The sequence below is a fragment of the Castor canadensis genome, chromosome 11 (genome assembly GCF_047511655.1).
Source record: "Castor canadensis chromosome 11, mCasCan1.hap1v2, whole genome shotgun sequence".
Lineage (NCBI taxonomy): Eukaryota > Metazoa > Chordata > Mammalia > Rodentia > Castoridae > Castor > Castor canadensis.
In genome coordinates, this window is record NC_133396.1 from 10,792,314 (window position 1) to 10,817,159 (window position 24,846).

The window sequence follows — 24,846 nt, forward strand, 5'->3', positions numbered from 1 at the left end:
AGCAAGCAATGGTTTCAAACCAACCTATTTCCATAATTTTCTAGGCAAATAATTATTAAATTGTAAAGCATCTAATTATAAAATTTGATGGCCAAAACTGATGTGAGGAAATTAATCCAAAGCTTGGGTAAAGTCATAATGGATCACATATATCATATGTCCTCCAGTCAGTCACAGACAGTTAGAATTGTTAAGCTACAGAAATTTGCAGAGACACAGAGATTAGTCTGGATGGTTTGAATTTAGTACAAAGAGACAAGGGAAAAGCCGTATCTGTCTATGGGGCTGCTGTTGAGCAGGGCTTGGGAATTTCTGTACCAAGTTAGGGAACAAGGCAACTTTATAAAAAAGAATTAATTATGGAATGATTCATAGTCACTGGCTGTACTATAAATACTTTTATGGAAGTGTTTTTCTTTTCCTTTTTCCTTCCCTTTTTTTTTCCAGAAGGGCTGCGTGGAAAAGCATTGTTTCCAGGAGTCACATAATTTACTGAAAAATCATAGCATGCTACACCCTTAGAGTTTGCCTAAGATCCTTCACCAGCATTTTACAGGTGAGGAAACTGGAGCCCAAATAGATTAAAGAATTTTCTGGAGGTCATAGAATTAGCACCTGGCAGGCTATGAGCTTAATCTCTGAATCCCAAAGCAGAGCACATTCCACCACACCTTGTCATTTTCCAGTATGGGCAATGGAAGTGCCCTGGACAGAGCACTGTTTCCTTAACTAGATCTCAGCCCCAGAGCCCTACGTAGCTGGAGAACCTAGAATTTCTCTTCCCAAAGCTCACTGGTATTTCTGATCATTACTTTAATGAGAAGGTATTTTGGGTTCTTTTCCTCCCACGAGCATTCTTCCAACTCACTTTCAGCACTGCCAGGTTCAAGCTTTCAGGCCAGAATAGCTAGTTATTTTTGTTTAATTTAAGAAAATCATTTCTATAATCCTGTGAATGTATTCAATGCACAAAGCATTAAAGTAAGCATGTTGTAAGTATAGATAAGAATAAAATGGGAGTCTCTCTTTCTAAATAGCTTATAGGTTATTGTAGCATGGACAGTAGTAGGCTTTAACAAAATGCTCTTAAAGACATGTGGGAAGCCAGAAAATTTAGGCATTAGCATCAAATCTTCTGAAGAATCTGAGAGATTTAGGTTAAGTGTTGCACGTTAACTTACTAGCTATGAGAAAATTAAAGGTTTCTTTAAACATGTTGTGCCTCAATGTTTACTTCTGTAAACTGGGGTCCATAGTACCTACCCCTGAAAGTCATCATGACGATCAAAGGAGGCAATGCATGAAAAGGGCACATAAAAAAAAAAAAAAACCAAGCACAATGAATGGTTGTTATTATATCACTGTTTATATGCAAACACTTAAAATGCAAAATAAACCAGAAAAGTTATAAACCAAGATGGTAGAGAAAAGTAGATGTGAAAGTTGACTGACTGATTGGAAGGCTCAATACAGGAGGAAAAACTTGAATGATGGTTAGGATGTCAATAGGTAGAGATGTCTGTAAAAAGTATTCCAAACAGATTTCACAGCAGAAATCCTGCACTGATTCCAGCTTAGTATGGATGCCTGAAATCTCGAACATGAGAAGAGGAACAGAAAGAAAACAAGGCTGAAAGCAGAGGCTGGGCTATAGAATCTTTTGTGTCCAGGAACCTTTTTGCCTAGTTATTAAATTAGATGTATTAGAGGGCAGGTAAGTCAGTGGTGACACATGTCTAGCATGTGTGAAGTTCTGGGTTCAGTTCCTAAGACTAACAAAAAAAGTTGTATGTTATTGTTTTGGTATTAGATATCTTTAATGAGTTTCAATTATCTAGCATTCCCATTACAAATACACACATACCAAAGCTGTGGCCTTTGCTTCCCCATCCATAATCATTAGTGCTCTGATTTGGGCTATCTTAGGGTTTACCCAGTGCCTATTGATTTTGAAGCCCAAGATTAAAAAGGAAGCTACAGAGCTGACAATGTGATAGAGCACTTGCTCAGCATGTGGGAGGCCCTGGATTTGATCCCTAAAACCACAGAAAACAATGTTACCAACAGTCACAGTTAAGAATTTCCTGAGGAGTCATGATGACTAAAGGCAATAAAGGATCCTGGATGAAATCCTGTGACAGCAAAAAGATATTAGGAGGACTGGGGGCATGGCTAAAGTAGTAAGCTTGAGACCCTGAGTTCAATTCCCAACGACAAAAAGTTTTTTGACATTAGGGGAAAACCAAATACATATAAATAAAGTAAAAAACTATAGACTTTGATTAATAATAAGTGTCAATATTGATTTCTTGATTAAGGCAAATGTAACGTAGCAATACAAGATGTTAAAAAAAACAAGGGTACCCAAGTACAACGCATACAGGAACTCTTTGTATTGCTTTGCTATTTTTCCTGTAAATCTAACACTATTCTAAAATAATGCATTTGCTTGAAAAGATTTGAAAAAGAAAAAACTTATTCCTGGACAGACTTATCTTCATTAACTTACTAGTCTGGTATATACTTACTAAAGGAAACATTCTGAAGTATTATTTAAACAGTTCCACTTTAAATGAGAAGCAGTCTAACATGGAGTGAAACACATAAAACTTATTTTTAAACATACCTCATGGTAGCAAACTATTTGAGTACTCTTTTTATACTTTTATTCAGAGATTCTTTTTTTTAACTGCTCTTAATTATATCCAGTTGTGTTGGCCCTATCAAGTTGTTTTTAATAGTACTAGTAAACAGGCTGCAAAGAAAGATCTTAGTTGGTACAGGCCACTAGAATGGAAGCGAAAGTTGTAGATATGAGCTGCTTGTATCCACAGGCCAGTAGAACACCTGGGAGTCAGGGTTGTAGGTTGTGGGGTAGAGAGAAAAAAGATGTAGCAGAGACAACCCCATTAGACCCATGGTTCTCAGCTAAGGCAACTACCCATTTCCCAGGGAAATTTGGCAATGTCTGAAGATATTTTTGGTTGTTACAACCGGGGGAGTCAGAGGAAGGGAAACTTAACTCCTGGCATCTACTAGATAGTGGTCAAACATACTGCTGAATGTTGTGCAGTACAAAAGGCTGCCCACTGTCCAGGAAAAGAATCCAAACCCAGTCAGAAATATAAACAGCATCACAGCTAAAATAAAAAACAGAAACAAACAAAAACCCTCTGCATAAGACAGAAGAGAGAGAAAAATGCATTTATCTCCATTCACTATCCCCCAAGGAAACCAATGACTTTCTGAAATTATAGGGAGTTTATATTATTTTGCACTCTACTAACAGATGACTATCATTACTATTACCCATTGTTAGGAAAAATATTTGTAGAAGATTCATCTTGATCCAGGCCTCACATCCCCTCAATCCGTCTTTTTATAATTATGGGCAGTCACCAAAGGGCAATATCATCTGTCAGCCTTGACTCAGCTGCTATGAGCATCTTTTACTTTCTGCTCTGGACATCTCTCAGCCTTACACAGTGTGCGAAGATTATGAGAAACATCAGGCCCTCATATAGGTGCATCCCAGAAGTTCTAGGGAATTATTTTTCTGTGGACCAACACTTGGAGGTTGGTGATTGGAAGCTAAAGAATGAAGTCCTTCCTCTTCCTTCTTTCTGACAACCCAGTGCAGATCAACTAGACATGGGCCTTTTAATTGGATTCCCCTCGGTCCTGTGTCATTTTCCTAGTCCTCCATTCCTTATATCTGAGACACTGTGCAAAAATAAACTGCCTGCACACAACCCTAGCCTCAGGGCTTTCCTTTTTGAGGAAACTAAGGTAAGAACTTGCACTTCTAGATTTTTGCCAAAGATTTTCCTCCTGAGTGGTTGATGTGAATTATTACAGGTTTCTCAGGTCTAGTTTCACATAATAATGATTATAATAATGAATATCCACACTAACAAAAGTAGTTATTACCAAAAAGGACACCAAAGTTCAGAGAGTCAAAGTTGCCCTAGTAGAGGGTTAGGATCTCCCTTTACCTGAGCTCAAAATTCTTACCATGCACGATGGTTAGACATTGTCCTAGAAGCAATGCAATGTCTGGTTAGAGTGTGTGAGAACAAAATATTTTATTCTGAAAAACAATCTTATTACCATACTCTACTCTAAAGAATGTGTCCCAAATACAATTTAAAAGCATAGTGGCAGAAGACATTTACTATCATGTGGAGATTTCAGGTGTGGTCACAGCTACATATAGTTAACCATTAGCTGTGGTGGATTATCATGGGGCATCAAAGGGATCTAAGACAGAAGATGTCAATATAGGAAAATGTAAACATATGTCTTTTGGCTCTGTGTGTGTATGTATGTCTCTCTGTATGTATGTGCGTATATATGTGTATGGTGGGGAGAGAGACAGAGATAAACAGAAGTTTGAGCCTCGAGCCCTAAAGCCAAAAGCTAAATTATAATTAGCTTTCATAGCTCATTGTTTTATATTTTCAGAGCTGTCATACTGCATTTGTGTGAATGCTCAGAGCTTCCTCCAGCTGCTGGTTCCAAACCAGCTCCACAGTGAGTGAGATTATACAGAAAGGGAAGTAACTTTGCCATTATAAACTGTCACTGCCCTGACTTTACCTCCTTTCATATGGTGACCCTAGTTGTTGCAAATAATGGTGTTGTTTGTTTTTTGTTTGCTTTGTTTTGACTTAAATAATCACAGTTTAAGGTCAGCAAAGAGTTAGTCTTAAATCAGAAACCTTAACTTTTCTCAACTGCCTGATGTAGTCTCAATACTAGTGACAGGCTAGTTGTAGCAGCACTAGTAGTAATGGCATCAGTAATTACCACAAACAAATGTCTGTTGACCATGTAGAATGTGCCAGTCATTCTGCTATATTCATTATCTCATTTAAATTACCCCAAAAACCTTATGTGTTAAATACTGTTACCACCATTTAAGAGATGATTTGTTAACTAAGTGTAAGTTAATTCATCCAAAGTGAAATAGTATATGAGATACTCAAGACCTATATCAGATATTTCTATTCCTCCAACTCTTTATTCTACAGCTAGACAGAACCACCTGCACCTGGGCTTTCTTACCCATAAAATGGAGCGAGTAATGCTTTCTCAATGTAGGTGTCCTAATTTAGGGTATCTGTTTTATGGAGAATGGGGAGCAAAGAAGTGATACCAAGTCACCATTCCTTGCAATCCACAAGTCAGGCTGCCATTTTGGAAAGTAATTTTTAACAGATGAATTAACTTAGTAAAATATATGTGAAGCATGGCCAATGAGCAAATTAACTCTTCCAGATGATCCAAAAGTCCATGTGTGCTCTGGCTCTTGGTCTTCTCTCAGTCTGACCTCTTATCACTCTTCTTGTGCACTCCATCCACAAAGACTGGGTCACAGCTCAGTCACAGCTTAAGAACCTTACAATCAGAACTTTTGGATCCTTCTCCCAAAAAGGCGGAGAGAGGGAAGATTTTCCTACAAGATTAGACTGGTTGACAGTGGGACAAGGAGGGTGAAAGAGGAGAGTAATAAGGAGACTATTATGATCACAATACTTTATATGTATGTAAGAAATTAGAATAAAGAAGCCAATTAAAAGAAATCTGTTAAAATTGGCTAAAATGGGGAGAGAAGGAACAAGAAAGAGCAATTGGGGGTGAATTTGATCAAAGTACATTATACGCATATATGGAAATATCACAATGAAACCACTTTGTAAAATTAATATACACTATTAAAGAAAACATAATTTCCTAGGGGTAAAAATAACTAGATGGGTTGAAAATAATGACATGGATTTGATCTGATCGCCCTTTCAGACAACCAAGTCCAGGCAAGTTGTACCCAATAGTCCCTCCAAAAACTCATGAGTCTGATTCATTACTATGTTAATCTCAGGAAACAGGGACTTCTCTCCTGGTCCTAATACTGCAAAATATCTCCTCTGTCTTTCCTTCAGCTTTACTCCATTCCAAGTGCTAGGAGTATGCAGGGTCAAAGGAACATGTCATACAAACATCCATATTCCTCCCCTCTAGACCCTATTACTGGTACTCAATGCCCTGGCATCCTCTTCTCAAATGCTCTTGAGAATCCCAAGACTGCATAGGCGTCTTCCTTAAGATGGCATCCTCCAGGTGGCAGGGGACTGCACCAGAGGTGATGCACCCTCTAGGCCAAGAGGTTATAAGGAGTGCATGGATTTTACCTATAATGGGGAGCTCCTAAGCTCCACCAAGGTTCTCTTCCATGGGAAAAGCTATTTTCAAAAGATGTTTCTACCCATGATTGTGTTCAAGAACTGTTGACTTCTCCCCAAAGCTTACAAAGTAGATATATTTTGAAAGGAAAGAGATTCAGGATGAGGGGTATATTTAATAATATATTTGTTTTGGTCATGGTTCATACAAAAATCTCACATGCCAAAATTTTTGTAAAAGAGCATACACACAGCACACAACCTATTAAATTGAAAACCCAATGCATAAGAGCTAAAGCAGAGCTCTGTGTGTATACCAACTTTCTTCTGTTAGAAGTGAAATTGAGATTCACTAACAACTGTCTCACCCTTGGGAAGTTCCATGTACTGTCTTAATTACGTCAGGTATGCATGCTCACTCTTCCCCTCCCCCCACTTCCTTCTCCCTCCCTCTCCCTTTGAACTACTGACCCAAGTTAGTAGCCAAACATAATAATACAGTGTTTGATCCCCTGGAAACCCATAAAATTACAAACCAGCAACCACCAGGGTGTTGGCAGAATTTCTGTGGACAGAAACCAACATGGTACTTTTTTCTTTTTTTCCTTCTTTTTGAAATGAAGCAGTACTTTGCAACTGTTGGTACATTAGCAAGGAAGGTGGTATCTTCTTTCATAACCTTCCCTGACCCTCTCCTTGCTCTTCTAACTACTTGAGGTGGGGAGAAAGCATTCAACTATGTGAATACCAACGCCTTCTCTGTTTTAACCTTTTCTATTTAAAGCTGCCTCCTTTGATTTTTAAAATTCAATTTGCCTATTTTTATTAAGCACTGATGGAATTTTATAGAACTAGGTTAAGTGCAAATGGAGATAAACAAAAATAAAACATAGCTTTATGTGTCTTCAAAAATAAAATCTAAAATTTAGTGGGAACTTTAAGTAGACATTAAGTTCTGTGTTCTGATTATAGGAGGCACTTTTATTTAATCATATAGCTGGTCCCAAGAGAATAAAAGGGAAAGTCCTCAATTGAAGAAATAAAGTGTGATTTTAAGCCAGTGAGATAATCTTTTGAATGGCCCTAAGATCATAGCCAGATCATAGAGACTAGGGCCCAACATTGTAATTCATATGCAGAGACAGGGGAAGTCTCATAGAAGAAGCACTAGATTGAGAATTGGAAGTGAGATCTTTACATCAGGCTGTAATTGGTATAGCTTTGACCTTCTCACTAAAAGGTGGGCTAAAAAGAACCCATTTCATAGTCTGTTCAGATCTTAGTGATATTGTTCATCTCCACCAAACTGGCAAAAACTTGGTGAGACATCATCTAACCATATAAGCCAGAAAGTTGATTTCCTACAAAGGAACTGTAGTAACTCACTGGAAGATAAGATGGAAACTAGTTTTTCCCATAAATTGTGCTAGAACAACCAACCATCCATAAAAATAAAAAGTTAAAAAGCCTCACATCACATGCAAAAAATGACTCAAAATGGAAGCTAGATCTGAATGTTCAGAACCAAAGCTACAAAATTTCTAGAACAGTTGATAATTTTCAGTGGCAAGTGCAGAGGTGGCTGATACTTTTTTTTTATATACTATTCTGAATATTGAAGCATTGCATTGCATAATTTAGCATTAAAAATTCTTGCTTTTTTCCTGTAACTTCTGAACTAGTTTTTTATATGCCTTGCTAACTTCTCTTTTAAGTAATGTCTTCCTTTTATCTTATTTTTAAAGTGTCTTTCCTGAAAGATCACAGCTCTTCTCAGGTCTCTCTTCCCCATTTGGTGACAACACCCCCATGCAATTCAAGAATTATCAGTCAGAACTTCAGTGCTAACTACCTCAGTATTTCTAATGCTAATTGCCAATTGATTATCTCCACCTGGATGTCTGTCACGGAGTGGATAATGTTCACCATATCCCAGTTAATCTAAAAACCATGCTACTTCATATATGATTCATATCTATTTTGCTTCACTGCAGTATAGTATTTAGCTAATCTAGAAGTCCAAGTGATCTTCAGACATAGTTTTACCTTTATTGCAACAAAAAGTCATCAAATAACACTGATTTCATCTTAAAGGCTTTACTGAATTATTTTTACCTCTCCCATTTCCACTAGCATAATACTACTCTTTTAAATGTGCCCTACCTGATTTTTTAAGGCCATATCACCCATACATATGATCTGGTGGTACATCCTCCACACTGCCATTTGAGCTATCCTTTGTCACAATCTGATGCTAACCTACTAATTAACCCTATCTCAGGATATTTTCATCTCATTCTAACACTCCAGCCTTGGAAAACTATACCATTGTTCACTAAATATGCATTCTATGGGCATGCTGCTCCCTCTACTTAAAAAGAAATTCTTTCCCCTCACTGACTTAAGACTTGCCAATCCATCTTTTAAGTTTCCTGTTGAAATTTCCACTTTAGGTACTCTTCCTTGCTTCCTAAGAGCCACTTTCTTTTCTGTTACCATAGTATTTTTATGAACATTATGGATATCATCACACTATTTATACTGTATCTTAATTAGTGCTCCTCTGCCTCTCCTTTCTGATGTCATATAAGCTTATCACAGGCAAAACCTAAATCTTACTTATAATGACAATCCCTGGTACAGTGCCTGTGGTACTATCAGTATTAAAAATATGTTGAAGAAATTTATATAAAAAGAAGGATTAAGAAACGGAAGTTGGGATGCTAATGTAGCTCAGTGGTAGAGCACTTGCCTAGCGTGCAAAAGACTCTGGGTTCAATATCCAGCAAGGAAGGAGGGAAGGAAGGAAGTAAAGAAAGAAAGAAGGAAGGAGAGAGAAAGAAAGAATATAGGTCTTTAGAAATTTATCATAGAAAGAAGGGAGTTTATAAATGCACAGTTATTTTATCTTCTGCAGACAAGATACTGTGCTAGATGATTTATGTACATGATCTTAGTTAATTCTCATAACCACTTCTAAAGATAGCATTACTTTCAGACGAATTAACTGAATTGATTAGATTAGATTTGACCATGAGTAACTGTCTTCAATAACCATTAGAAACATTTATCTTTCTTGAATTCCTTACAACAAAGGAAAATATTAAGATGTTTGTAGTTCTTCTTTGTGTTGTTCCAAATCACTACTTGGAAAAATGAGTATTAAAAAGCTAAATCTAGTCAAAATTTCCCCAAACCAGGGAATTCCACTTTGTAATAGAAAACTGTGTTTCATCTCACTTGGAACTTCTAGAAATTCATGGGGGAAGGTGTCAGACCAATCTATCAGTGTCAACACAGAGAAATATGGATTTCTTCCAGTTATGAAGGGATCCCTTCCCATGACCTTGAATGAGAACAAAATGGAGCTTGATGGAGGCCAATAATCTTGTTTAGGGGTGAAATACTTAAGAAGTACTGCCCAAAAAATACAAAACATTAAAGTTAGGATGTCTGTATTCCTCTGCCCGTTGGCTTCTTTACCTTTTTGAAGGAGGACCAACATGGGAAGTATTCATGTGATACATGGGATGTCATGTTAAATAAAACCAAAGACTCTCATGAAGACAGTCAATATTTAGACATTATTTGCAACTTTGTTTCTGGCTATGATTCTGATTTTGATCTGTTTTATAAACTATCACAAATAGTGATGATTCTTAGTAGAGTAACTATCCCTGTGGTAGACAGAACAATGTACTCTCAGTGGTGTCCAAATCCTACACTACAAAGGGGAATTAAGAAAGCAGATGCAGGCGAGGTTTCTAATTAACTATCCAGGTGTATTGACGGTAATCATGGTGTTTTTAGCTATGAAGGAGGTAGGGAGAAAAGCCAGTATTAGAGTGTTGTGATATGAAAATGACTTGACTGACCATGGCCAAGTCTCAATATGCAAGGGTGAGCCAAAAAGAGCACAGGGGCTCTCGCAACTGAAGAGACAAGGCAACAGGTTATTCCCCAGAGCGTCCAGGAAAGAATGCAGCCCCACCAATACCTGAATTTTAGCCCAGTGAAACCCAGTTCAGACTTCTAACCTCCAGAACTGTAAGTTTATAAGTTTCTGTTGTTTTAAGGCACTAAATGTGTGGCAATTTGTTATAGCAGCAATGCGAAAGTATGACACTCTTTTTTTTTTTAAATATTTTCGATCATTTCCTGAACACACTCTCATCTATTACAGAAAAACTACATCTTGTTACTGCAGGTCCTTTCTAGAGAACTCCTAACTTCGAACAGGAAGAAGAGTTTTGCCTGGTTATATAATTATTAACTTGTCTGTCACACATTCTTACTTTTTCCTAAAAGATAAAATGCTTTTACCTAGTGTCCCAGGATCTCACAAATACCACTTCTAAATTCTATGTTTTATTTTCAAATGAGAACATTAGTGTTTGTTACATAAAATTTTAGACCTAAAATGAAGGTGTCAATTGGTTCCCAGAATTTCAACTTACAGAGTACACAGGTTCTTTAGAGATATGAATTAGAAAAACAGTGCTGAAAATGACTGAGGCCATTGAATTGATTTTTTTTTTCATTTTTTGTACTTCCTATAACAGACAGCATGTCATGACTCTGAAAAAATATCTAAGAAGGATACTTTAAAAGAAAAGTTTAATTTAGCTCATGGTTTCAGAGATTCCATCAGTCCATGGTTGTCTGGCCCAGTTGTTTTGAGCCTTAGGTGAGGCAGAACGACACTGTGATGGGTGCATGTGACAGATGAGATTGCTCACTTCTGTGATCCAGAAAACAAAGAGAGAGGAAGGGGTTGGGGACAAGAAACAACCTTCAAAGGTACACTCCCCTTGACATACTTCTTTCACCTAGCTCCCACCTTCTAATGTTTCCACTACCTCCCAATACTATCTACCACCAGCTGGGGACCAAGTTTCAACACGTAAGTCTTTAAGTGACCATTCCAGATGCAAACTTTACCAAAAACCTTTTAAATCAATTACAGTCACTAATTTAAATTCAACCCAACATGGAAATTTTATACTTGGTAAGTAAGACCAAGGTGAAGATTTTTGACTACCGAAGACTACAAATATCCAAGTAAAGCTGCTAGGTAGAGGCCAAATTCTATACATCTAAGCTGATGAATCCCCAATTCCCAGAAGAATATTAGGAAAATGGTAGACCCTGAACAAAGGTTTTCTGAATTGGTAAGTGATCTAACCCTTCTCTCTGAAACTGATAATGAGTGAGTTGAGATGATGTACCAACTGAAAGTACTTTAGGGCATATAAGCAGAAAGTAGGGAATCAGGGACCAATGCAAGTACATATAAAAATTCACTCCAAAAGGTGCTATACCTAAGATCATTGTATTTAATGAAGAAGCAAGTCTAGTATTGCTCTGCTTTTCCTGGCTTCAACATCTCTTCAGTGTCCACAGAAATGTGTACACATCTTAGTTGTAGTTATTTGACTGGATTTCACTCCAGTTTTTAAAAGATGTTTCTAGTAAAAGAAGTCTATGGTCTTTCCTTTTAAATATTTCATTTTAAAACTTACAAACAATGAAATTCACTCTTTGTGGTGTCTTTCTATGAAATCTATTGCATAAAAATTGTAGTACAAACTCCCCCTCCCTGCCCCTTTTAGTTAACTCCTACTCCACTCATAGCTCCAGGCAACTATTGATCTCCTGCCTTATAAATTTGAATTTTCCAGAGTGTCACATTATTTGAAGCATAGAGTACAGATGTAGCCTTTGAGACCTGACTTCTTTCACTTATCAAAATACCCAAAACCTTACAGTTAGTACAGGAAAGAGCAGGGAATACCCTGGAAACAATAGGAATAGACAAGGACTTCCTCAGTAGAACTCCATTAGCCCAGCAACTAAGAGAAAGGATGGACAAATGGGACTACGTGAAATTAAAAAGCCTCTGTACAACAAAAGAAATGGTCTCTAAACTGAAGAGACCACCCCCAGAGGGGTAGAAAATATTTGCTAATTATACATCAGACAAAGGTCTGATAACCAGAATATACAGAGAGCTCAAAAAAACTAAACTCCCCAAAAATAAATGAACCAATAAAGAAGTGGGCAACTGAACTAATCAGAATGTATTTTAAGGAAGAAATCCAAATGGCCAAAAAACACATGAAAAAATTCTCACCATCCCTGGCCATGCAAATCAAAACCACATTAAGATTCCACCTTACCCCTATTAAAATGGCTATCATCAAGAACACCACCAACAAATGCTGGTGAGGATGCAGGGAAAAAGAAACCCTCATACACTGCTGGTGGGAGTGTAAGCTAGTATGACCAGTATTTAAAACAATATGGAGACTTCTTTAAAAACTAAACATAGATCCTCCATATGATCCAGCAATCCCACTCCTAGGGATATACCTGAAGGATATAGCTGAAGGAATGCAGCTCCAGTTATTACAAAAGCACCTGCACACTCATGTTTACTATAGCACTACTACAATAGCCAAGCTATGGAAACAGCCAAGATGCCCCACAACCGATGAATGGATCATAAAAATGTAGTACACAATAGAATTTTACTCAGCCACAAAGAAGAATGAAACTTTATCATTTGCAAGTAAATGGATGGAACTAGAGAACATCATCTTAAGCGAAGTTAGCCAGGCTCAGAAGGCCAAAAATCGCATGTTCTCCCTCATCTTGGATTATAGACCCAAAACAAATTCAGTAATATTATTGGACATGGGTCACACACTAAGGGGAGAATACACACGGGAGAAACAGGGAAAGGAAAGGAAACCTAAAACTTGAATGTGATTGATGTGCTCCCTGTTGAGGAGCGAATAAAGTAATATTAAATTACCAGAGGCCACTACGGGAAGGGGATCAGGAAGTAGTGAAGTGGTCTGGTAGAAAAGAACCAATGTGGGTTGCAATTCACAAGTGCATGGAAGCAATGCTAGGAATCTCTTTGAATAGCTATCTTTATCCCAAACTAACAAAAATGGTATCTTTCTTATTATTGCTTATGTTTTCTCTTCAACAAAATCGGAGAAGAGGGCAAAACAGGTTCTGCCTAGACGGGCAAGGAGTTGTTGGGGAGCTCTGGGGGGGTTGGGGGGGCTGGAAGGGTGGCACAAACAATGTATACATATGTAAGTAAATGTAAAAAAGAGAAAGAAAATGAAAGGAGAAAGAAAAAAGAGCAACATACATTTGGGCTTCATTCCTGTTATTTAGTGAATCAGTTATTTGCAAGGATGTATGACGATTTGTTTATACATTCAACAATTAAAAAGAATCTGGATTTTTTCCAGGTTTGAGCAAATATGAATCAGTTGTTGTAACCATTCATATATAGGTTTTTATGTGACAGCAAATTTTCTCTTTACTTGAATAAGTGCCAAGGAATAAAACTGTTGGGTCATACAACAAGGCATGTTAGAGTCTATTAAGTAATTGCCAACCTATTTCCCAGAGAGAACTACCATTTTACCTTCCCCGGAGTAACATATGACACGTCCTATTGTTTCCCATCCTCACCAACTATTATTCTTATCAGTGTTTGTTTTAACCATTCTACTAGATGAATAAATTTGTTTAGGAAATGCTAAAGAAAAGTTACTTAGCTGGCTCTCAGATACCTTGCAGGACTACCCAGGTATGGATCTCTAAAGAAAGCATACCCAAACGTATGCCTCAAGTGACTAGTTAAAGCTCCATAATAATGGAGCTTTTCATCCTACTTTTCATGATACAGGCAATTAGAAATACTTCTTTATTTAAGTGCCAACTTCAAGTAGCACTTAACTGATGACCAAAGTCAACAATCTGATTCTTTAATCATCAAGTCTCATCTCCATACCTTTTATCATACCCCTGAACTCAATCTACCATTTGCAAATATAACTTTTTTTTTTGTATCAGGGGCAATTCCCTGTCAATAATGCATGAGAAAGTCAATCCACTATTTGGAAAAATAAACTCATATTTTCCTTTCTGTTTGCAGTGGTATTTTCTTAATACACAAAGAGAAGCAACATTTAGAAATGCAGATGGTAGAGACTTTAAGAAAATGGAACACTTTTGAAGGACCAAATACAATCACAGGGCATTTAGAACATTTAAATTTCCGTCCAGCACAATTCACTTAATACAACCCAGTCAATACCTTATGAATTACCCTTCAGTTCTTTTTCTTATAAAGTTTATCTCAATTAAGTCATTTACTCATAGCTTTGAACTTTTAAAGCAAAAAAGAAAGATAAAATCTGTGGGTAACTTTTGTAATAAGTTATGTTTTTTCTCAATGAATTTTCCATGACATCTGTTTAGGAAAATCTCAGCATATACTAAAATGAGATAATGATGGGGTTTTATATTTATCAAAGGCTGCCTTACTCCCATGCACAACGAACTAACTTCCCATTGCACAGAAGGACACTTGTGCATGTCCAAAGGGGTAGTCAGTGAAAGGAGACTGATCTAATGAAAAAGATGTCCCTGATTTTCACCAAAAGCCAAAGCCATCTGAACTTGGCCTTTCTGATACTTCTCTCAGTTTTATTTCTCTTTCACTTCTGATATTTCCTTGCCTTACTTGTTCTGCCTCAAGATTGGACTTGTGAACACATTTTAAAATATTGTTGATGATAAGGCATTTTAAGAGGAAGACTCCAATGTTTCAAAAGACAAGACTTTATTTTGAATGCTTCATAGTTGGTCTCAAGTACAACAGGAGCCAGGCAGAGCTCAGTACCACTGGTCAGAATGTGATGAGATCTCCCTAAATCAAGAATGCTATGTCTGACATCCTGGGAATCAAGTAACTTAGATCAGAAGTCTACTTTGCTCTCTAAATGTTTTTAAGTGTTACTTAATATATCATTCTAAGAACTTTAAAAAGATATATAAATCTATAATCTAAGGAATGAGTATTAAGTGATACAAAATGCATTTTATCTTCTTGGTCACCATAATAGAAAATTATTTGATTTTAATCTCAGTCACAAGTTCTCTGGAAATTCAATTAATATTGGTCACTGGTAATATTTTGAAACATTTGTGTATATACAGTAGTTTCTTCCTTATCTGCAGTTTCATTTTCTGTGGTTTCACAACTCTTCAAAAATATTAAATGGAAAATTCCAGAAATACACAATTCATAAGTTTTTAATTATGAGCAATTTTGAGTAGTGCAACAAAATCTTGTGTCATCCTGCTCTTTGTTCAGTGTACCCAGTGTATATACTACTCATCCATGGGTCACATGTTAGCCATCTCAGTTATCACACTGGCTGCCATGGTATCATAGTGCTTGTGTTCCATTAGTCCTTTTATTTCTTAATAATGGCTGCCAAAGCACAAGTGTAGTAAGTGTAACAATTCGAATATTGCCAAAGAGAAATCATAATGTACTTCATTTATGTTTAAAGGTAAAAATTCTTGACTTACATATAGAAAAAATAATATGTAGGGTTCTTTTTTTATCTACAGTTTCGGGTAACCACTAGATATCTTGGAACATATCTTACATGATAAGGCAAGCTGACTGTGTTTTTCTCTCTCCTCCCTTTAAGATGAGACTGTCTCTGAGAGAAATTTAGATTATATTTTGGCCTAACTCCTCCTGAGGATGAGGTTCACTTTTCCCCTCCAATTCTTCTCCACCATATCAACACAGGTTTGTCCCAGGTGAAATTTTGTATTTATTTCCTTAAGCCTTCTAGAATTCACATTTGTTCTCTCACCTTCAGTCTTCTCTTCCAACTTTATATCTTAAGATATGATGTTCTCCCTTTAACTCTGTCTTAAATGTCCAACTCCCAGTTGGACCTGAAGATATGGGTATCTTGCTAGTACCCTAAACGCTTGTAAAAGTGAGCTCTCCACCACCTGCCTTAAGCAGAGCCTCCTTTTGACTTACCTCTTTCTGCTAGTGATTGCCCAACAATCTAAGCACTCAGATATTCCGTGTCTATCTTTTTGAACTACTCTCCCAATAAGTTCACCCAGGAAATGTCTTCATGCTGATTTTGTTGTTGTTGTTGTTGTTTTGATTTCCTACAATATATTTTAAATTTAATCTCTTCCTTTCTTGATACTCAATATCAAACATCAAGTGAGAGTTCATATATTAATTAATTTGGGATTTTGAATAAGAGCCCAATTAAGTAAGCCCTTGTTGTTCCATGAACTTCCAGCTATCCTGATGACTGTTAGAGGAGCTTGCTCAAAATTCTGCCTTAGAATAGACTTTTGTTGGTCCAAAGAAAAACAAATGGCTCAATTTGAATAATCCAATAAAGTCCAAAGTCTAAAGAAAAACTTTATTCAAGGATTAATGCAGATTGACCTGTAGTTTTTCAAGGTTTATAGCTTGCTACTTTCTTGTCTTACTTACACTTTAAACACCAGATAAATATTTTCTTTACAGCCCTTGGAATGCCTTGCATTTGGCTACACAACTTGGTCCATTTTCTCTCTACTTAAAACTGTTTTTGAATTTGTTAACCTCTTGAAATCTAGTCTTCCCCTTGGAATTTGTTCTCAAGTTTAGTGTACATCAGCATAAACCAAAATTATCCTTAAGAATTCAGATTATTTTTTACCCATTTTGCAGAATTTTGATTTGATAGATGTGGGATAAACTCCAGGAATCTGAATTTTTAACATGTTCACTTCCTTCCACTAAGGTCCACCTCCTAAAGGTTCCATGGCCTCTCAATATTGGCACAGCTGGTAATAAAACCTTTAACACATGGGCCTTTGGGGGCCACTGATCCAAACCAAAGCAGCCTTCATGGACAAGCACATAAAGCCAAGTATACAAGCTACAGCTTAAATCTGAAGATATCGATGATTAGTACTAAGCCAAGACCAAACCCTTGTAATACTCATACTGCCTTACCTATTTGGGAGTAGATTTTGAGAGTTGACATGCTGTCCAGTAGTACAGGAAGACGATTAAGGGAATGGAATTATTTGGAGCCCGTGAGCTGGCAAACAAATAAACAAAATGACTCTGTGTCTAGAAATGGGTTTCATACCCCAAATCCTTTGTCCATCCAGGATATCTTGTGTCTATAATGTCAAAAGTAGTAAGAGAACCAATTGTAGAGAAAGTCCAGAAGGCTGACAGCTGCCTATTTCCTATTTGAAACTACATCAACTCATATCCGTATGGTTAAAATAAATGAGAGATCACAGTGATATCACATTGATCAGGCACCAGTGAGCAGATATTATACCAGAACACCATGAAATGGTCCTAAAAACCAGCCATACTGAGACTTCAAAATCCTTCCCTTTATCCCACATAATTTCCCAACTTTCATCCACATACACTATTGGATAGTCAACCAAATGTCCTTTAATTGTCTTTAAAAATCAAACGTTTCATGCTTCTTTGAGTGTTTGTTACACAATCTCATACATTTTTACTTAGATTTTCTTTGATAGAATGCTTGTTTATAAAAATGTTTGGCTTTATCCAAAACTCATCCTTATCTTTTTAGCACATTGTAGTGATTCACTATTAGTATTAGAACCTTTGCTTCTCTATTGCTGCTGCTTCCACCACAGATATGTATTATGACTTTAATTCAGACCTCAACATTGAGACACACACATCTTACTCCATAATTTTTTTTCCCCATACCCTCATCCCTCATACCTGTCTTCTGGCTACAAATAAGAGAAAAATCAGAAAAGTAATGCTCTAATCTGTTCTGAAACAAGCAATATTTATAGACTCAAACCTCTAGGAAGTGGTCCCAGGAAACTCTTCTTAGCAGAACTGTGGAAGATAGAAGTTCCTTAGGACATTTGAAACTATCAAATAAATGGGAAAAGGGACATATTCTCTGTCAAAAGTCATTTCTTTCTCATTCCTTTAATAACAGTTTTTTGGTTTATTTTTGGGGTTTGAACTCAGGACATCATGCTTGCTAGGCAGGCACTCTACCACTTCAGCCACCCGATAGCCCTAATGACTATTTTTTGATTAACCCTTATGTATAAACACCCTGCTCAAAGACCTTTAATTCTTTTGGTATGATATCTGTTAGTGTCCCAGCAAGAAATAAATGGCACACTCAATTTACTTGAGGAAGATTTAATAAAGGAACTTTTAGGTAAAGTTAGAAGATGGTTCAGAAGACTACAATACAAACTAAAGCACAAAAACAGGACAGTGACCTAAGGATAGTAACATCCAAATTGTTGGTGTCCCTAGGCTGAAATAGGCAAGGCAGTAGAGCAGTTACTGAACTGCGGTGGAAGAGAGCCATGCAAGAAACTATCATGACAAGTAGAAGATGTTCAGGAGAGAGACACAGGTAGCCTAGATGACTCCACACAGATGGGATGAAGGGTTGATAAGGTGACTTCACTCTCCTGTGCTCTCTCAATTATAGCTTCCTACTGGTTGAACACAATTAGAACACACAGGACTTGATAGAATCTGTATTAGTCAGCCTTTTAGGACACAGAGCAAGTTGATGAATGGGGAGTTAGATACCGAAGGGCCATCACAAGATACCTAGCTCAGGTGGCAGCAGTCACTGTGATGTCTCCCCCCACACTGAAACTGAAAGAAACTTCATTTTTTGAGAGAAGAATAGTAAGGCCAGTTACACAGTTTGGAATGGTAAATAGGATATTTGTGTATTTTGCGCTTTTCAGGGCTATGGCATGTTGTATTTTTATATTACATGCAATAGTCAATAGTAGAATCAATTTCAATAAAAAAATGAAGAGATATCTGAAGTGTGTATGCTATGAACTGAAAAAATAGTGCTTCATTGTGTGCATTTAACTTCAAGGTCTAGAAATGAAGTTGTCAGGATCCCTGCTTCCAGATGTCCTCACCTTTTTGAAATCTTCTATCTTTGAATGTGAGCTGAAACAGTAACTTGCTTCTAACCAATAGAGAATGAAATGTCACTCTTGTGGTTAGACCAGCTTTATAAGACAAAAGTGATGAATGTCACTCCCATGATTACATCACAATATATAAAAATGCTTTGATAGACTATGAATCATACTAGAGACTTTCTTCTCTCTAGCTAGCCCTGAAGGAATGAGCCACCATGAGTATGATACCTGAGAAGAGAGAAAGAGCAACATAGCAAAGAATTGTGCACAGCCTCTTGATGCTGAGAGTGACCCCTGGCCAACAGCCAGACAAAAGCCAGGTCTCAGTCTTTTGACCACAAATGATGAATTCTTCCAACAACATAAGTGGGTATTTTAGTGAATCCATCCCAAGTAAAGCCTCCAGATGAGAACTCAGTTCTGACCAATGTCTTTTTATTGTTGTTATTGCAGCTCATCATTTTTTTTCAGGTTTACTGAGATATCATTGACAAATAAAATTGTATAAATGTAAGGTATACAATATGATGATTTGTAATATTTATACATTGTTATGATTGCCACAATCAAGTTAGTTCATTCCTTACCATTGGTGTGTATACGTGCATGTGTGTGTGTGAATGTCTGTAGTAAGAATAAGCAGGGGTGGGGGGGACTGTGGCACAAACAATATATGTACGTGTAAGTATATGTAAAAATGATAAAACTAAAGGAGAGAAAAAAGAAAAGAAAAAAATAAATAAAATAAAATTTAAAGCCAAAAAAAGAATATTTAAAATCTATTATCATCAAATTTCAAGTATGCAACATAATATAGTTGCCATGCTATCCATTAGATGTTAAGAACTTAATTCATATTGCATGTAAAAGCTTTACCTTTTGATCAACATCTCCCACTTTATCTCACCTTAAACCTCTGGAAACTGCAATTCTATGTTTTTAGGAGTTTGATATTTTGACATTGCATATATAACTGAGAACCTGTGATGTTTGTCTTTATTTGACTTATTTCACTTACCAGTATGTCCTTAAGTTTCATCCACATTTTTCCAAATGGCAGAATTTCCTTTTTTAAACTGGCTGACATCTTGATTGTTGATAGATTCTTTCCAGCTAAGCAATACCTGGACCCCTGACCTACAGACTTTATAAAATAATAAATGTGGTAAACACATATTGTTTTGGGCCATAAAATTTGTGGTAATTTGTTATGCAATAATAGAAAACTAATACAAATAAGTATTTCATTTTTCCATACTGCTATTTATTAGGTCCTACAATACTCTCTTATGTTCCCAACAATTGGGTCTTATGGCATAGTCTTAATTCAACTTTATCACTTATAAGCCATTTTCACAAGCATTAAATCAACTGTTTGAGATTCATTAATGTTCTAACTCTTAAGAAAGAGATGGGGAAACTGAAGCTGTAAGGTACAGATTGACTTACTCAAGGTTAACCAACTACTAAATGGCAAATTTTATCTTTGGTGCCTTGATTGCTGACTACAAATCCCAGGATATTCTACTGTACCATACATTGCCTTCCTGTATTGTCTTAGATAATTAACACAGTGCAAAGGAGTCCCACTTCCTGCCTTTACAAAGGCCAGTTCCATTCATGTTGATGTCTACAATGGAAAAGCACCTTCCCTTTACCTCAAAAAAAAAAGGGGGGATGTTACTGGCCTGAAGATTAAAAAATATTTGCCCATAGGAAAAGTCCCATGGAAAATTCAAAGTCCCCCTTCTGCTGATAATATCTCCCATATCTGAAGTAGGGTTTTAAATTGCAAAGAACCTTATCAGCAGCAGCAAAGGCATGGGGCCAACATCAAAAAACATTTTTTACAAGGTCTACCCAGTCTTAAACTTTTTTATTCCTTAAAATAGCTGGAAAAAAAAAGGGTTTTGGCAAAACACTTTATGATCAAGGCCCAGACTCTAAACCTTATTAGTAACCAGAGCAGATGGCAATATTAACAGATTTTTTAAAAAACTGCTCTCTGTTGAAAGAAATATTTGGAAGTGATACGAAACTTACAATTTACCTCTCTTTAAATGACCAGTGGTGGAATTCTATCTGTGAGGTCTGTTGCTGGTTTGATCCAAAAAACCAGTGAATGGTGAATGGTGCACATGGCAGTCTCCTGAAATGGAACAGAGCAGTTTTCTACTGATGGAGATCAAAGGTGCTAGCACAACAAGTCATCAAAGAGGGCACCTGTAATAATATAAAAAGAATGATTAATATGGTCCACTGTTGTGTTTCACTTTTGTTCATTTGAATAGACACCATTAACATTTCCCTGTATTTGTCTCTACTTATACCTATTAGAGTCATTGAGGCTGCAAGAGCTTAAAAATAATTTTACAACAAATAAAGGATTGTAAGTTTGCCAAATATTTAATAAGCTTCTAGAAAATATTCTGTTTTAGTTCAGCTCAAAATTTGGCCTGAGATAAGAGAATTTGTTTGATTGTTGGTTGCTTGTTTTTCTGAACCTACATTTTAAATGACAGCAGGTTTGGAAATGAAGTTTGATCCTGTGATTCAACCTTGGAATGCTCTTGCTGTGAGTCTGTGTGTCTTTTATCAGGGCCCTTGATTAGAAAGAAAAGAGATTGGAGGCCTTTTTGTTCCATCTTTCCCTGTTATTATATTCATTCTGAATCTTTTCCTTTCTTTGCGCCAATTAGGACCTATCCCAATATGGCGGGACCTCCAAAGGACTATTGCTGTCTCACATGTGTGATTCTTTCCAGAAATCTCTTGGCTTGAAATTAAATCCCTTTTTAAATAAGGAAACACAATTCCACTGAATTTCAAAGCATTTATATTTAAAGCTTGCATGACTTAAGGATTTATTATGAAGAGAAAAATGAGAATGACTCCATTTTTATCCTTACCTAAACAAAGGGACTCAACAAGGTTGCAAAATGTTTAGTCTTTGTTGTTCCTGCCCAGAGAAGTTGCAGAAGGATAAAGCAGAAGTTTTCACATGGGAATAGATTCTACTCAACTTCAACATTTACTAGCTGCACAGATTTCAGTATATTGTGTAATCTCCTTAAGTAATGATTTCTTAAAATTGTTGTAAGGGTTGAATGGTAGCATATAATCCTTAGCAAGCCTTCTGTGACATGAAAAGTCACTGATAGCTGTTATTTCAGGACTAAAAATGGCAGATTTTCCTCTAGTTGCCTTTAAAGAAGAAGGTTTACTGATATAGAATTCACATGTTTCTTCAGTTCCTGTTAGTTTTCCCTTATGCTGATTTGATTAGTCTATCCTAAATTTATAGGACCACTGTCTATGTAGTACCAAGAAGATATGAAGAACTGAAAAATAAACAGTTTATTCTAGTCAAAACTTTACTTTAGAAATTATGTTTATCTTTATTGATCAATGATGGGTTTTGAACATGCTACCCACAATATAGCACCTACCACTTCAGAAAACTATAGAAGTAAGAAGGCCTCCCTGACCTTCTTCCCACTCATCTCCCCTGAAGCAGGTCATAAGGTCCTTATTAAATTCTCCCTAGTTTATTGCATCATACCCTGTTTGTCCAATCATTTTTCCATGACTACCACTTCTTCATCAAACCTCACACAAAATATCTGATTCACCCATTTCTTAGAGTTTTCATTTCTTTCTGAAGGCCCCTGAGTCATATAAAACTTATATTAAGTAAATTTGTATGTTTTTCTCTTGTAATCTGTCTTTTGTTATAGGGTCCTACTATAGTTTGGATTTTAAATGTCCCCCAAAGGCCCATATGTCAAAGGTTTGGTCCTCAAGTTGACACTATTTTGGAGGTGATGGAACCTTCAAGAGATGGAGCCTAGTTGGGATGTCTTCATGTGTCTGTGGGGGTAATCCCTTGAAAGGAATTGTGGAATTCCAGTCCTCTCTTTGCTTTCTAGTCATGAGATGAGAGCTTTTGCTCTAGCACATGTTGAAACCTTGATATATGGCCTTACCAAAGGCCTAACAGCAATAAGGTCAATGGATCATGAGCTGGAATCTCTAAAACTATGAGCCTAAATAAACATTTTCTTTTTGTAAGTTAATCATTGTTACAATAACAGAAAGCTGACTAAGAAAAGGCCTTGGCCATGAATTTGAGAAGGGAAGGAAAGCATTCTTCCCCCTTATAACTCATACATTTAACATTAAAACAACATTAAGGATAGCTATAAGGATGGAAGAGTGGCAAAAATCTTTGTTCATTCTTGAAGAGTATTTCTATAAAGCTCCTGGTCCATAGAACATTCAGGGCATAAGTGATGAATAAATAATCTTCATGCCATGTATGAAATGAATATAACTTAAATGGTGACATTTATTTGTAGTAATGTTGACCTGTGTATTTATACCTCTCATTAAAAGTTTTTCAGAATTAATCACTTGCATTTCAATTCCTCAGCATCTTTTAAACACTTTTTTATTGCTCAAAGGTTATTAAATTTCCAGTATAAAGACATTTTTGCTGTCACTGTGGCAATTTGGGAGAATTGGCATCTCTGTAATATTGTTTCCTTTGAGGAATAAACTTCTTTCTTTCTGTTCATTTTGGTCTTCTTTCTCCTTCAATCGAGTTGTAAATTTTGCTTCTGCGCATTTTCTTATATATTGAGAATTTTGTATTTCTTACTTTCATTTAAAAATACAAAAAAACCTTTTCTTATTCAGGTTAACTTTGGATTTACAGAAAAGTTGCAAAGATAGAACAAAGTATTTCCATACATTTCCCTGATTTTACCATCGACTAAACACCAACTAGTATTTGGATTTCAGCAGGTTTCGGTTTGTTTTCTTCAATTAATGCCTTATTTCTGTTCCAGGAACTTATTCAGGATGTCATCTCCCTTTAGTTCCTTCTAGCCTATGGCAGTTTACAGTTTTTCTTATTTTTCATGACTTTGATCATTTTAAGAAGTGGTGATCAAGTGTTTTGTAGAATGTTCTAGAGTTTAACTTTGTCTGATATTTAATCCTAAATAGATAAGGGTGGGTTTGGGAACAAATGTGATGGAGATGAAATGCCTGCATGCCATCCATACAATATCACTCTTGATGTTAGCTTTGATCACCTGACCAAAGAAGTGCTTTCAAGTTTCCTCCACTGAAACTTCATATTTTTCCCTTTCCATCCATGTTCTTTGCGAATAAGTCAGCAAGTTTCACCCTCTGGAGGGACAGTATCCACATGTGGTATTTGGAATTATTTGGAAAGAAAGAAATATTTCTCTTTATTTCACCTCTGTATTTTTTAATTATATCAACATGGATTCATAACACTTATTTAATTCTTTGGATAATAATCCAACACTGTTATTGTACAAATTTCTCCAGCTTTGACCATGAACTATTAGTCTCTTGGGCTTTTTAAAAAAGGTATTCAAATAGTTGTTTTGTTACATTAAATTTTAATTTGATCTGATCGCCTTAATAGCTAATGATGATAAACAATTCTTTATGGGCTTACTTATCTATATTTCCTTTTTGGTAAAATTCCTGTTAATTTCATTTGCACATTTTCTAAGTTAATTACTTATTTTTTATCTTTTAAATGCTGGATTTGAGAGTTCTTTGTATTTTTAAATTCCAGTCCTTGTCAGTATCATGATTTGCAAATTATCTCTTCCAGTCTGTAACTTTCTGTTAGCTTTTCGTCATCTTAACACAGTCTGACATGAAGAAAGCATTAATTCTGATGAAGTCCAATATAGTCTAGTTATTATCTTCTAGGAATTGTGCTTTTGGTGCCGTGTCTAAGAGCACTACACTTAGTCCTAGGTCCTGAAATTTTTCCCTTTGTTTTATT

At 36.3% G+C, this 24,846-nt stretch overlaps 1 protein-coding gene across 3 annotated transcripts in view; it reads right to left on the bottom strand.

The window, feature by feature from the left end:
- The window catches only part of Kcnj16 (potassium inwardly rectifying channel subfamily J member 16), a 208,702-nt gene that overhangs the window by 116,849 nt on the left and 67,007 nt on the right, over window positions 1–24,846 (bottom strand). For 2 of the 3 annotated variants that reach the window (XM_074045250.1, XM_074045249.1), the window contains 2 exons: window positions 21,064–21,236; window positions 20,032–20,157 (listed from right to left, as the gene is read on the bottom strand). The gene's annotated coding sequence lies outside the window, so the exon portion shown is untranslated. Of the gene's footprint in view, window positions 1–20,031; window positions 20,158–21,056; window positions 21,237–24,846 lie in introns of all 3 variants that reach the window. The other variant, XM_074045251.1, reaches the window with a different exon arrangement.